This window comes from Silene latifolia, chromosome X (genome assembly GCF_048544455.1).
Source record: "Silene latifolia isolate original U9 population chromosome X, ASM4854445v1, whole genome shotgun sequence".
NCBI classification, from domain to species: domain Eukaryota; kingdom Viridiplantae; phylum Streptophyta; class Magnoliopsida; order Caryophyllales; family Caryophyllaceae; genus Silene; species Silene latifolia.
The window spans coordinates 120,920,698-120,935,399 of record NC_133537.1 but is presented as its reverse complement, the minus strand read 5'-3'; positions in this window follow the sequence as shown (position 1 = coordinate 120,935,399).

The window sequence follows — 14,702 nt, the reverse complement described above, 5'->3', positions numbered from 1 at the left end:
TCTTGCTTTGTTTCTGATAATGACTCCGGCATCATCTAGTTTGTTCCCAAAGACCCCACCTTGTTCCAATGACAGATCGATCATTTGGTCTAGGAACTAAATGCCAAACCTTGTTTCGTTTGAACTGTTGTAGCTCTTCTTGCATAGCTACAATCCAATCTGATTCTGCAAGAGCTTCATTGATATTTGTTGGTTCGATCATGGATAGAAAAGAGTAGAAAGAGCAGAAGTTATTCAAGGATCATCTAGTTTAAACACCCTTCTTAATATTCCCTAGAATATTGTCCATGGGGTGTGAGCTCTTGTATTTCCACTTTGTTGAAGTACTTGGTTCTTCATCGTTATTTGAGCTTGTCCCAACTTCATTTGGATCGGAATTGGTGGAAGTTCCCCCTGAATCCAATCCGGGTGTTGTATTAGAGCCGTTTATAACTTCGGACTCTACACCTTGATTTGGATCCAATGTTATAGTAACATCACCTATAACATTAGTTTGGGAGTCATTATTTTGAGTCAATGTTATAGTATCATCAGCTATAACTTTGGTTTTCTCCTTTTTATCTTTTGAAGAATGATCGAGTTCATCACTTGTTCCTTCTATCTCATTGTCCTCCAATTCCAATTCCAGGGGATCGTCTCTTGAAAGACGAAAGTCGGGTTCATCCAAGTCTTCTTCCTCATCCTGTAAAGTCTTATCAAACACGTTATCTTCATCAAAAATAACGTGGACACTTTCTTCAATACAAAGAGTTCTCTTTGTTGGAATATGTGTCCTCCGACAATAATGCGATCACAACTGTTGATCATGATGATCACATGTTTAAATCTCATTTTAAGAATACATGTGGGATGTAATATTTTACAGTCAACTGGTCCACACATATCGGTAATGATTGGCTGACTAGAGTTTGACATTACTGTCGTGCGACGGTGGTGATCAGTTGATCCCCTTAGGTCATACCTATAGGGAAATACTCTTAATTGATTATTTAATTAATCGTATGCCGATACGAGTTAATTAAATTGCTTAAAATTGACGGATGATTTGTGAGTGAGATTAACGTTTCTTATTATAATTCGATTAAATTAGATACGGTCTAAGTAATTGAATTGTTTTATTACTTAGATAAAATTATTGTTTACGAAACAATTTGAAATTGAAATTGAATGAATAATTTATTATAAATACAAGACGTTGTAATTTATAATTTGATAAACCGTTTTGGTACAAGTAATTACGAATTACTAGTCGATTTTGTAAATGACATACTTTATGAGTATGTTGATTTTTAATATGTTAAAAATACATTACATTGTGACATGTCATGTAACATGTAACATGTGACAAAATTGACAAATGACAAAATAAAATGGACTACCCATTTTATTTTAAGTGTGCCGAAATAATGGAGGGAGTATAAGATTTATATTGTGTTTTTATCTTAAGTGGAAAACACAATGATTAAATCTAACTAGTAGCCTTGCATACCTATTCTTTCTTGGGTAGAAAAACTATCTCATGCATTGGCTCTACTCTCCCTTGCCAACCGGTTTTAGAGGTGAAAAATGCCAATGGTTTTTCTCTTAATCATTCACTACTTCACTATAATTTCTAGTGTAAGAAATTATCAAAATTCTCTCTACATCTTATGAAAAATTAGAAATAAAATCTCCCAAATCCTTCCTCTCTTGGCCGAAAAAAAAAGACAAGAGAACAAAATTATTTTTGTGTCATATTTTGAGTAAAACTTATATTTTACTAGTTCATAAATATATAAGTTATTAAGGGATTTTCTTGGGTATTCACTTTTGGGAGAGGTTCTAATTTGGACCTTTTGTTCATCCATTTTAAGGAAAGCTCAAGAACTAACAAATAGGTGAATTTGTTGGTGCCCATTAATCCGAAATCATATAGTAAGATTGATGATTTCTTCTCTTATCTTATTTATGTTTGCATGCATAAGATCTAGTTTTAATTTTATGACTAAATTAAAATGTCACATATATGAATATGTTAAGTAATGGAATTAGTGTATCCTTACAAGTGGTATCAGAGCCTTAGGTCGTTTGCATGCAAATCGGTTTATAGTTTTTCCGAGTTCTATGATTAACATACAAAACTAATTAATTTGGTTTTATGAAGATAAACCTAAAAATAACCTTGCATGTTAAAAGTTTCTGGTCCTAAGTGATTTTTAGGACATTTTGGTTTATTTATGGATTTTATTGTTCATTTTATATAATATTGGCATTAAAATGTGATTTTTATGATAAAAATGTCATTTTTGGACGAAAAATAGCTAAACTTATATTTTTTCAGTGGTTTTTAGATATGTTTTCACATATATTATCTACTGATGGCCTGTAAATTTTCATAATAAAAAGAGTTGTATTGCTCGAAATATGGATTTTTCAAGTTAAAATCGTATTTAAATGGGTAAATAGGTTAATATGTGTTATATTTCGAATATGGTCATGGAAATTTAGTATATTGTCACATGCAATTTTACAAGATGTGTATAAAATATTTGGCTATAATGAAGTCTTTATGCATGATTTATGAATTTTTGATGAAAAATCACATAAATAGTGACTATAATTAGTAATAATGCTAAAACATACTTCATGACTAAAGGAAAAACGTCACATGTTGCATTTTATCATATATTTCAGATCTAAAAGTGAAAAGTTGATGAATATAATTTTTCTCATATTTTTAGGGTCATAATTGTTAAAACCGATAAACCGCAACATTGCTTTTCTCGATAAATTTTCGAAATATTTAACCTAAGTTTTGAACATTATGAGTGTCATGGTATTTTTTTCCAGAATGTTCATGAGTTTAAATTTCAAATTTCGAAATTATTTGAATTTTTTATAATTTAATTTGAAGTTTATAGCATACTTTTGTGTTTTTGAGTCCATTTATGAACAATATTAAGAAATTAAGTTTAATTATTGTCAAATGTTAGTGGAGACTAATTTTGAGTCCTAAGATGGTTAGGGTAATTAACTTGTACATAAATATGAATTTATGTAATTATTGTGATTTTAATAAGTTAAATCACGTAAATCTGTAAAACCCGATTAATATACGATATTGGCTCTTAAAGGCGATTTAGCATAAAATTTGGCATGCTCATACATATTATAATGCTGCATTTTATTTATGATTGTCATATTTTAATTTTATGTAATTTTTGAATTATGTAATTTTACTTAGTATGGCCTTAGTTTTAATTGATATTACCCGAAATGTATGGGAATATCGATTCGGTTGTAATTATTGTGATCTCGTATCACCGTTTTGTAATTTAATAGATTTATTTTTTATTTTAATTACAAATGTATAATAGGAAATTATGTAATTCAATTTTGTAACTTATTTATTCCGGAGTACCTTGAAGACGGTGCCACTCGAGAAGGCGATCCATCAAAGAAAATGTTGCCTTGAAATGCGTGCGAAGACCGAAGTTCAAGGGACCAAAGGAGTTGGTTTCCGAATTTGTAATAGTTTATTAGATTTACTATTTTAGGAAGGCCATACTAGGATTTTATTTATGCTTTGCATTTTATTTATATGTTGCATGCATCGCTAATCGCCATAACAAAACATGCATTATCATTAAATCGAGTAAATCGACCGTGTCAATTACAATTATCGTAGTTCACCGCTTTAGTTCACTTAAAACGTGATAGATAATAAATTGACATGACCTCTCGCTAAAATAAACAATTGAGACTTAGCCTTACCAAAAATTAGAAACCATGAAAACCTATTTCGTGAGGGAGTGCACTCGGCCTTACCGGGGTACAAACCTTGCTACGTAGGGGAAGTGGGTGATAAATGTCTACCGACTGAATTTATAAAGATAAGGGTTGTATTCGGCTTTACCGATACCCAAGTTGATGTAAATTTGGATCATGGACACATTTATTCGAAATTTGGGTTGAACTCAACGAAAGTATTCTCGACGGTTGCCGGATGTGTTTCGGGCTAAAGATAAATATTAATGTAATTTTATCGACCAAGAGTTCTAAAAGTAGAATCGATTAAAAAGTTAATCCACCGAGTTATATTGATAAGGGTTATATTCGGCTTTACCGATGCCTAAGTTAATATGAATTTGGGTCTTGAAATCATTTATAATAGTTGGGTAGAGGTCACTATATAAATGCTCATATCTTGTTAAAATTATTTACAAGTATGATTAAAAATGACAAATGTTAATATTTCCTTTTCCTCCATACTTATAGTTCATTACAATGAATCCATCAAATGCTACTACACCGATAACTATTGAGTCTTGCCACAATGTTTTTGACGACGTTTGCTTCAACAATGATTTCGACACTACTAGAGAACTTCATTTTGGGATAGGTTCGGATGAAAACATAAACTTCATCACTTCTTCTAAACCTCCTACTACTACAAGATCTCTTGTGAGCCGGTCTCAGGAAGACCGCCTCATAAATTCTATAGGATCTTTGTCTTTGGAAGAGAAAGATGCCGAAACTAGTGGGAGCTCAAGCAATCAAGTTCTTGTTTCCAAGGGCAAAAAGTTCAAGAAGAAGGGAAAGAAAGGGAAAAACTTCAAGCAAGTTGAAGATGAGTGCCATTATTGCTATGACATGGGACATTGGCTTAGGAATTGTCCCGTATATTTGCGAAATATAAGGGAAGGAATCATCGTTCCAAAAGGTAAAATTCCTAAGGAAATTTATGTTATTGATGTAAATTATACTTCCACTACGACATGGGTACTGGATACCGGTTGTGGTTCTCACCTTTGTAATAATTTACAGGGGTTAAGAAACGTGAAGAGGCTTAGCAAAGGAGATGTGGATCTACGCCTTGGAAATGGAGCTCGAGTAGCGGCCGAATCCAAGGGAACTTATGTATTAGCTTTGCCTAATGGATTTGAGTTGTATTTACATAATTGTTTTTATGTGCCTACACTTTCCAAAAACATTATTTCAATCGCTATGTTGGACATGGACGGTTTTTGTTTTGTCATTAAAAACAATCGTTGTACTATTTCAAGGAACGACTTGGTTATAGGCCAAGCTCCTTCCATTAATGGCATTTATATTTTAGAAACCTCGAATCCGACTAATGACATCTACAACATTCAATCAAAGAAACTTAAATCAAGTGATCCAAATGAATCGTTCATTTGGCATTGTCGATTAGGTCACATAAACGAGAATCGCATCAAAAGATTAATTTCGACTAATGTGATTACACCATTTGATTATCAATCATATGGAACATGCGAATATTTCTTTCTTGGCAAAATGACTCGTAATCCTTTTAGCGGTAAAGGAACTCGAGCAAGAGAACTATTGGGACTCATACATACCGATGTGTGTGGACCAATGAGTATCACCACTCGAGGAAATTATGACTACTTCATAACCTTCACCGATGACTTGAGTAGATATGGGTATATCTATTTAATGAACAATAAGAGTGAAGCTTTTGAGAAATTCAAGGAATTTCAAAATGAAGTAGAGAACCAATTGAGCAAAAAGATAAAAGCACTACGATCCGATCGTGGTGGAGAATATCTTAGCCATGAATTCGATTCACACTTGAAAGGTTGTGGTATTATATCACAACTTTCTCCACCCGGAACACCACAACTCAATGGTGTTGCCGAAAGGAGAAATCGAACCCTACTTGATATGGTTCGATTCATGATGAGTCAAACCGAGTTACCGAATTCGTTTTGGGGATTTGCGATTCAAACCGCAATAAGATCTTTGAAAAATTGTCCCACCAAAGCCACCGAGAAAACTCCATTCGAGATATGGAAAGGAAGAGTTCCTAATCTATCCTACATGAAAATTTGGGGATGTAATGCTTATGTCAAAACCAAAAATGACAATAAGCTAGCCCCACGATCTGAAAAATGCACCTTTGTAGGCTATTCTAACACCCGAGGTTATTACTTCTATAAACCTCAAGAAAACAAAGTGTTTGTGTCTTGTGAGGCTGTCTTCTTAGAAAGAGAATTTATTTCTAAGAGACAGAGTGGGAGAAATTTTGAACTTTATGAAGTTCAAGAGCCACAAACCGAGTTAGAGACGCCTGAAGATGTTCCTTCGTCGTCTAGCGCGGTTGTCCCTCCTCCACTTAGAAGAACGGGCCGAGTTATTCGCCATCCCGATCGATATGTGGGACTTATCGAAGAAGATGGAACACTCGATGTGTTCCTTTTAGAAAGTGACGAGCCCACCACCTACAAAGCCGCAATCTCTAGTCCAAATTCCTCCTTATGGCTTGAAGCCATGAAGTCCGAGATGGATTCTATGCATGAAAACCAAGTTTGGAACTTGGTGGATTTGCCTAAAGGGGCAAGACCTCTTCAATGCAAATGGATTTTCAAGGTCAATAATGGCATAGAAGGACATGATGATTTCTACAAAGCTAGGCTAGTGGCAAAAGGATTTACCCAAGTCCAAGGTCTTCATTATGATGAAACCTTCGCCCCCGTAGCCATGCTAAGATCCATACGGATTTTGTTAGCGATTGCCACATTTCATGATTATGAAATATGGCAAATGGATGTCAAAACCGCTTTTCTAAATGGGCATTTAGAAGAGGAGGTGTACATGATACAACCCGAAGGTTTTGTTGATTCTAAAAATCCTAACAAAGTATGCAAACTTAAGAGATCCATTTATGGACTTAAGCAAGCATCAAGGAGTTGGAATCATCAATTCGATCATATGATAAAAGAGAATGGTTTCACTTGAAGTGTTGAGGAACCATGTTTATACATGAAATTTAGTGGGAGCAATGTTGTGTTCCTAATCTTGTATGTCGATGACATACTACTCATTGGAAATGATATTCCAATGTTGTCTTCAGTTAAAAAGTGGTTAGGTAACCACTTCCAAATGAAGGATTTAGGAGAGGCACAACGCATATTAGGTATCCAGATCCATAGAGATAGATCTAAGAGGATATTAGCACTAAGTCAAGAATCTTATGTTGATAAGATTCTTCGACGTTTCAGCATGGACAAATCAAAAAGGGGATTGGTACCTATGGTAACTGGGACAATATTGAGCAAGCCTCAATCGCCCTCCGAACCCCATGATGTTGAACGCATGAAGTTGATCCCTTATGCTTCCGCTGTTGGATCAATCATGTACGCCATGATATGCACACGTCCTGATGTCTCGTATGCCTTGAGCATGACGAGTAGATATCAAGGAAATCCAGGTGAGAATCACTGGATAGCTGTCAAGAACATCCTTAAATACTTGAGAAGAACTAAGGATTCTATCTTAGTGTTTGGAGGAGACACCGAGCTCCGTGTTAATGGTTACACGGACTCAAGTTTCCAAACGGATAGAGATGACATGAAATCACAAGCTGGTTTCGTTTTCATGCTCAATGGTGGTGCTATTAGCTGGAGAAGCTCCAAGGAAGCTGTGACTGCGGATTCAACAACGGAGGCTGAGTACATTGCAACATCAGAAGCTACCAAAGAAGCTGTATGGATCAGGCAATTCACGGAAGTTCTAAGAGTAGTACCTACCGCCTATGATCCCATCACTCTCTATTGTGATAATAGTGGGATGATCTTCCAAGCTAAAGAGCCGAAGTCTAGTAATAGATCTAGACATGTACTTAGAAAATATCATGTAATTAGAGATTTCATTGAAAGAAAGGAAATTGCGATATGTAAAGTTGGGACGGATGATAACATAGCTGATCCGCTCACCAAGCCTTTATCGCAGGCTAAGCATGATGGACATGTTGCGTCCATGGGACTTAAACGCATGACAGTTTTATGTTAGATTTTGATATGAAATAAAAGAGTTGTTTTATTTGCTCATATGCATAATCACATTTGTCTTTTATTTTTCCATTACTTTGTCATATTCAAATGGGTTGTAGAGACAAGATTGAACCCCATTAAAGTGAACTAAATTGACATAGTAATCGCCCATAGTCATTTGTATGAGGTGACGTCTCGAAGTGACTAGAGTGTGATATGATTGATGGCAAGTTCAAGTGCCATGGAGTTATGTGAGATGACTAGTCGATCACATAGGCAGACTGTTAGGAACACTTTGTCGGGCTAATGACCGCTTATAGAGTTCTGGCAAATTTATATAGCCTGGTCGTGGCGAGAGCTACTATAGTATTCTAATGAGTCGATTCTTTTGACTAAAGACTGTTCGCCTAAGGTGGCACTGTTTCAGATTAACTTTGATTTATGTTACTACGTCCTTCGTAAATTGGGTCAAATGGGCATATTTTGGGTTATGATGGCTGTGTCTAGTCGAAGGGAATAAGTGCGATAGGAATTGTCCACCCCTTCTCAGGGTTATAACAATATCTCAGGGCCACTCGAGGAGTAATGAACTGGAAATGCGTGGCCACTCGACGAATTTAAAACACACGACCTTTCAAAAATAACAAAACGGTTTTCTACTTGAAATACACGGTTTTGCTTTGTAAAAATCAAAATCAATTTTATGCTTAAGGTCTCTCTCTTAAATGATACAAAGAGCAAAGTATTTATAGGAAGGAAAGAGCAAGGCTCACTCGGTTTATAGAAACCCTAATGGCCGAAAATAGGAGATATGTTAACAAATCATATTTTCTATTATTTCTTTCCTTAAAGCCTAAAAATAGACACTTTCTCTTTGTTGAATCTTGCAAGGAATGTCCTGAGAGTTTTATCAGGCTTCTGTGTAACTCGGTAAAGGTCACTGGATCGCTTTTCCAACTCCCTGCTACTTGCAAACTGCTGGTTGAAACTATTGATCAGGTTGGCAAAGGAATGGATGCTGCCAGTTAGCAGGTTGATGTACCATTGCAGGGCAGGGCCAGTCAGGGTCGTTCCAAATCCTTTGCACATGCAAACTTGTCTGAATTCGCTGGGAATAGATGCAGCCAGCATCTTCTGCTTGTAAAGAGCCACATGATTTTGTGGATCCGTGGTTCCATCATAGACCCTCATGGAAGGAATAGTGAACTTTTTTGGTAGGTCTACTTTTGCTATTTCGTCTATGAAAGGCGAGTCAGCATAGCTATCAGAGGCAACTTCTTCCATGCTGGCAGGTACTCCTGGTATCTTATCGAATTTTTCGTTGAGTTTCTTGATCTCCTGAACTACTGCCATCATGATGGCTGCTGCAGATTCATCAGGTTTCTCTTTATCATTATCTTTTGGTTGATCATCACCATCTACGTTAATGACTTTAGGAGTACTTGGGCTCCCAAAGCTGGAAAAATCAATGTTCTTAATGATTGATGAAAACGGGGTTCCTGGTTGGAATCTAGAGCCTGCCCCTTGGGTTTTTTCTAATTTTTGCTTCAGGGAGTACTCAGATTCTTTCAATTGCAGGATTTCTGCTTCAGTTTGGGCCACTTTTTCTTTCAGGCTTTCCAACTCAGCGATTTTTTGGAGAGCTGCATTCAATTGTTCTTCAACGGTGGGTTTGGCCATTTTTATGGGATTTTTGAGTTTTTGTAAGATAAGAAAAAAGGATTTAAAGAGCTAGATGCCCCACGGTGGGCGCCAATTATTTTGTGTGGATTTTGCGCAAGGCGAAATCATGTCAGGGTGAAACTGTGTAGGGTTAACTAGCTCTAGGTAGTCTGTTGGTCAGGTCGTCAGGGTGCAATAACAAGGCGTAAATGAAATAACAATAATAACAAGATAAGCAATTTTGTACGTGGAAAACCCTTGAATGGGAAAAAACCACGGGCACCAAGCCAGGAGAGGATATCACTATGTAATTTGGGAGAATAATTATATGACAATAACAATCTTTGTATTTCTCTAAGTGTTGTATATGCTTCTTCTTGCGTATGAATGAGATGCCTCCTATATCTTCAAAGTGTTCCTTATATAGTCTTCCATCTTGAACGGCTGCTTGATCTGGTCATTAAAGGCAGAAGATTCTCCATAATGGCCAGTAGTAATTGCTAATTATTCCTCTCTTAATTACTGCTTTTACTGCGTAATCTTCACATTTAATGTCGCGTATATAATTCATTTATTATACGCGTATATGGTCTAATATCATCCTGATATTTTGACCGTTGTCCTCTCCATGGCCTGGCGCCTATCTTCAAGTGCCCTGATAGCCTGACACCCTGACAGCCTGGTAGTCAGGTTCAGGTGAGATACTAACCAGGAAGGCCTGCGGATTTCCAGGCCTAACATAATTGTTTTAAGTTCATTTGAATATAATTAGTCGATACTCATCATCGTACCCGGGTTAAAATCCGGCATGGTATGTAGAACCAAGGGTGACTTTGTGTTGGCGACTAATATGTTTATTTTGAAAATGTAAAGAAATGAAATAAAAGGTTTTAAAATACCTTTTAAATGTTATTAACCAAATATTATCACCGAAACACGGATTAAACCGTCATGGTATTAAGAACCAAGGGTGAAAAACGTTTTATGGTTAAAACTTGTAAAAATAAATAAAAGGGTTCGAAAATATTCGAAATGGTAAAAACCAATTACAAATATGAAAATAGATTAAAGGGGAAAGACGAGAACAAACACGGTTGAGTTCTGACCTGGACACCCCATTGAGGCGCGGGCCTCTTTCCAGAACAAGGGGCTTCTGTCTCAGGCCAAAACTCAGTTTTGGCTCGTCTATCCTATGTTTTGGATCGTGTTATGCATGATTTAGCATGTTATAGTCATAAAACAAGTAAAGACATGATAAAAGAAGGATTTTCACACCCTCATACTTACATGTTTAGTTATGGCGAGAAACCGACGTGAGTGTAACAATTCGTTTGGTCGGAAAAAGACTCGGTTTAAAACCGTTTTGGTAAGTAAAAAGAGTGTTTTATTAAGTTTAGTGACGGTGTAGTGGTCGAAGTGGTCGGTTAAGTGATTTAATGCATGATGATGGTACCAAACAATGTGTAAGGCTTGTATTTACGATCGGTAGGTCGTAAATACGCGTCGGATTGTGACTTAGGAAGTCGAGTCGAGAATTTTAAGGGAGAAAAGAGGGGGCGGACACTCGCGTAAGTTCTCAAATGGGGGCATTTGAGGAGTATTTATAGGAAAATGAGTGGTTGTGTGAGTTTTGAGCGACGTGGCCACCTGGGCTGCTCAACGAGGCGCGAGCCACGTCGCGGGTCTTCGAGTTGTCCTGTCACTTTCACACAAATGCAATCATAATTTGTTCTATCCTAGGATTCGTAGTCACATGTTTGGTACTTGACCATTCATGAATCCGGGAAATCTTAGTATAGAAGGCTTTGAATGATTTGTTTTTGGTGGTTGACTCGGTTTGACTCGTTGTTGGAGTCGGGATTTGAATTTTTGAGTCGGTTTTTGGTCCGGTGTCTGTTTTAACTCTAGTTAGTGTCATTGCGACCCCGTCGTCGTGCATTAAACACTCCAGGTACTTTTGAAAAGTTTTGAAATGTTTTATTTTCGAAATCGTTTTAAGTTTTCCGACGTAAAGTTGTACACGAACTGTCGATCAAACGCCGCGATTCCAAAGCACGTTATAGTCCGATAATCATCGGGTGTTTGTTGAAGTCTCATCAGATACTGGGTATCTACGACATCCTCCTCTTTTGACCACTTAGTTTCAGATCGATGTTGAGAGCTTTGATTGCCCAAAAAGCTTTGTATTCTAGCTCAATTGGCAAGTGGCAGGCTTTCCCATAGACAGTTTGTAAGGGGAGGCTCCTATGGGAGTCTTATAGGCCGTCCTATAAGAACAAAGAGCGTCATCAAGCTTCATGCTCCAATCCTTACAAGTCTTGTTGACAACCTTCTCAAGAATTTGCTTGATATCTCTATTTGAAACTATAAATTGACCGCTTGTTTGAGGATGATATCCCAAGCCGGTTCTATGTTGAACACCATATTTAGTCAAAAGGGATGTGAGATTCTTTTCATGAAAATGTGTACCTCCATCACTTATGATTGCTCTAGGGACCCCGAACCTTGGGAAGATTATTTTCTTGAAGAGTTTGGTGACTGTTTTGGCATCATCGGTTGGGGTAGCAATCGCCTCTACCCATTTTGAAACATAGTCAACGGCCACAAGAATGTATTTGTTTCCCTTAGATGTCACAAACGGTCCTTGGTAGTCGATACCCCAAACATCGAAGATTTCCACCTCCAATATTCCTCGTTGTGGCATCTCATTCTTCCAAGAAATATTTACCGTTCTTTGACAAGCATCACAATGGAAAATGAATTCCCTAGCATCTTGGAACATGGTAGGCCAAAAGAAACCTGATTGAAGGATTTTAGCAATAGTCCTTCGTGCTCCATGGTGTCCACCATAAGGTGATGAATGACATCCTTCCAAAAGACCGTGAACCTCCCATTGTGGTATGCACCTCCGGTAAAGTCCATCACTACACTCTTTGTAAAGATTGGGGTCATCCCAAAAGTATCTCTTTACCTCAAACAAGAATCTCTTCCTTTGGTTGTAGTTCAAATTCGGAGGAAGAACTCCTCCAACAATATAATTGGCATAGTCGGCGAACCATGGAGTAGTATGCTTCTCAAGTTGTGAATGAATGGCCATTAAGATATCATCCGGGAAAGAGTCATTGATCGGTGTCTCTCCTTCTTCATCATGAAATCGGATTCTCGACAAGTGATCCGCTACCACATCCTCGGCCCCCTTCTTATCTCTTATTTCTATGTTAAATTATTGGAGTATCAAAATCCATCTCAACAATCTTGGTTTTGCCTCTTTCTTTATCAAGAGATGTCGAAGAGCACGGTGATCCGAGAAAACAATTACCTTTGATCCAAGTAAATAGGAACGAAATTTGTCTAATGCATAGACAATGGCAAGGAGTTCCTTCGCGGTAGTATCATAATTCACTTGGGAGGAGTCAAGAGTCTTGCTTATATAATAGATAGCATGCAAAGCCCTTCCTACCGGTTGGCCAAGAACCGCTCCAACGGCGTAGTTACTTGCATCGCACATGATCTCGAATGGTAGTTCCCAATTTGGTGGTTGGATGATCGGTGCCGAGATTAGTGCTTCCTTAATTCTATTAAAGGCTTCAACACACGCATTAGTGAAGTGGAATTGGGAATCTTTAAGTAAGAGTTGAGTGAGGGGTTTCGCGATTTTTTGAGAAATCTTTTATAAAGCGGCGATTGAAACCCGCGTGACCGAGAAAACTTCTCACCCCTCTAACATTCACGGGAGGTGGGAGTTTCTCTATCACCTCAACCTTAGCTTTATCGACTTCGATGCCCTTTTCCGAGATTAAATGACCCAAAACAATACCTTCATTGACCATAAAGTGACACTTTTCCCAATTCAAAACGAGACTAACATCTTCACATTTTTGCAATACAAGGGAAAGGTTATGCAAGCAAGAGTCAAAGTCTTTCCCATAAACGCTAATATCATCCATAAAAACTTCCATTATGGTTTCTAGATAGTCAGAGAAGACACTCATCATGCATCTTTAGAAAGTAGCGGGGGCATTACATAAGCCAAAAGGCATCCTCCTATATGCAAAAGTGCCATAAGGGCATGTGAAGGTGGTCTTATGTTGGTCATCCGGGTGTATTGGGATTTTGAAGAATCCCGAATACCCGTCAAGGTAGCAAAAGAATTTGTTAGAGGCTAACCTCTCAAGCATTTGGTCAATGAATGGTAGGGGGAAATGATCCTTTCTTATTGCGGAATTCAATTTCCGATAGTCAATACACATACGCCAACCGGTTATCTTCCTTGTGGGTATTAGCTTATTCTTATCATTTGTTACCACCGTGGTACCTCCTTTCTTAGGTACCACTTGAATGGGGATAACCCACAAGGAATCCGATATAGGATATATGATTCACGCATCAAGTAATTTCATAACCTCCGCTTTTACAACTTCTTGCATGTGGGGGTTTAATCTCCTTTGAGATTGGATGGTAGGTCTATGGTCTTCTTCTAGATGAATTCTATGCATGCAAAAGTTGGGACTTATCCCTTAAGATCATCTAGACTATAACCTATAACCATTTCATGTTGTTTCAACACATTAAGCAAACTTTGCAATTGGTTCTCATCAAGTTTGTCATTAACAATCACGGGTTTAGTTTTAGATTCATCAAGGTAAGCATATTTCAAATTTGGGGGAAGGGGTTTTAGAGTTGGAACTTGTACATCACTTTCTTCCATTGAAGATTCATTAGGGACTTGCTCCATTTCCATTAGACATTCCATTCTCATGGCATATTCAACTTGTTCTTCAAGCTCACTAATCTCATCATACTCAAATTCCATGACAAATTCTTCTAACTCCTCGGCTTGCATGATATCATCTTCGGTTGCTTGTTCTTCTTCTTTGTAAAGAGGTAAGTAAAGATCGGATCCCAAGGGACGGGTATTGATGTAGGATTTTCAATTGCAATTGGTTGTGTCTAAGGGTGTCACAATTTGGGTTGAGATAGGAGATCAACTAAACTAATCAACAATGTAAATAAAGTAATGAAAATAAGTAAGATGATTAAAATGAGATGTAAACAATTGATTAAAAGCACTAGGGTGTCATGGGTTCATAGGGGATTCATGAGATTTGATCATACAAACATGTTCTCTACTAGATGCAAGCACTTATTATTGTGATGGGATCGAGTTAGTGTATATCTTACAATCCCTAAGAAGGTTTGGGTCCTGGAGCCGAATCGATTAGATTGTACAACACCTACAAGTCG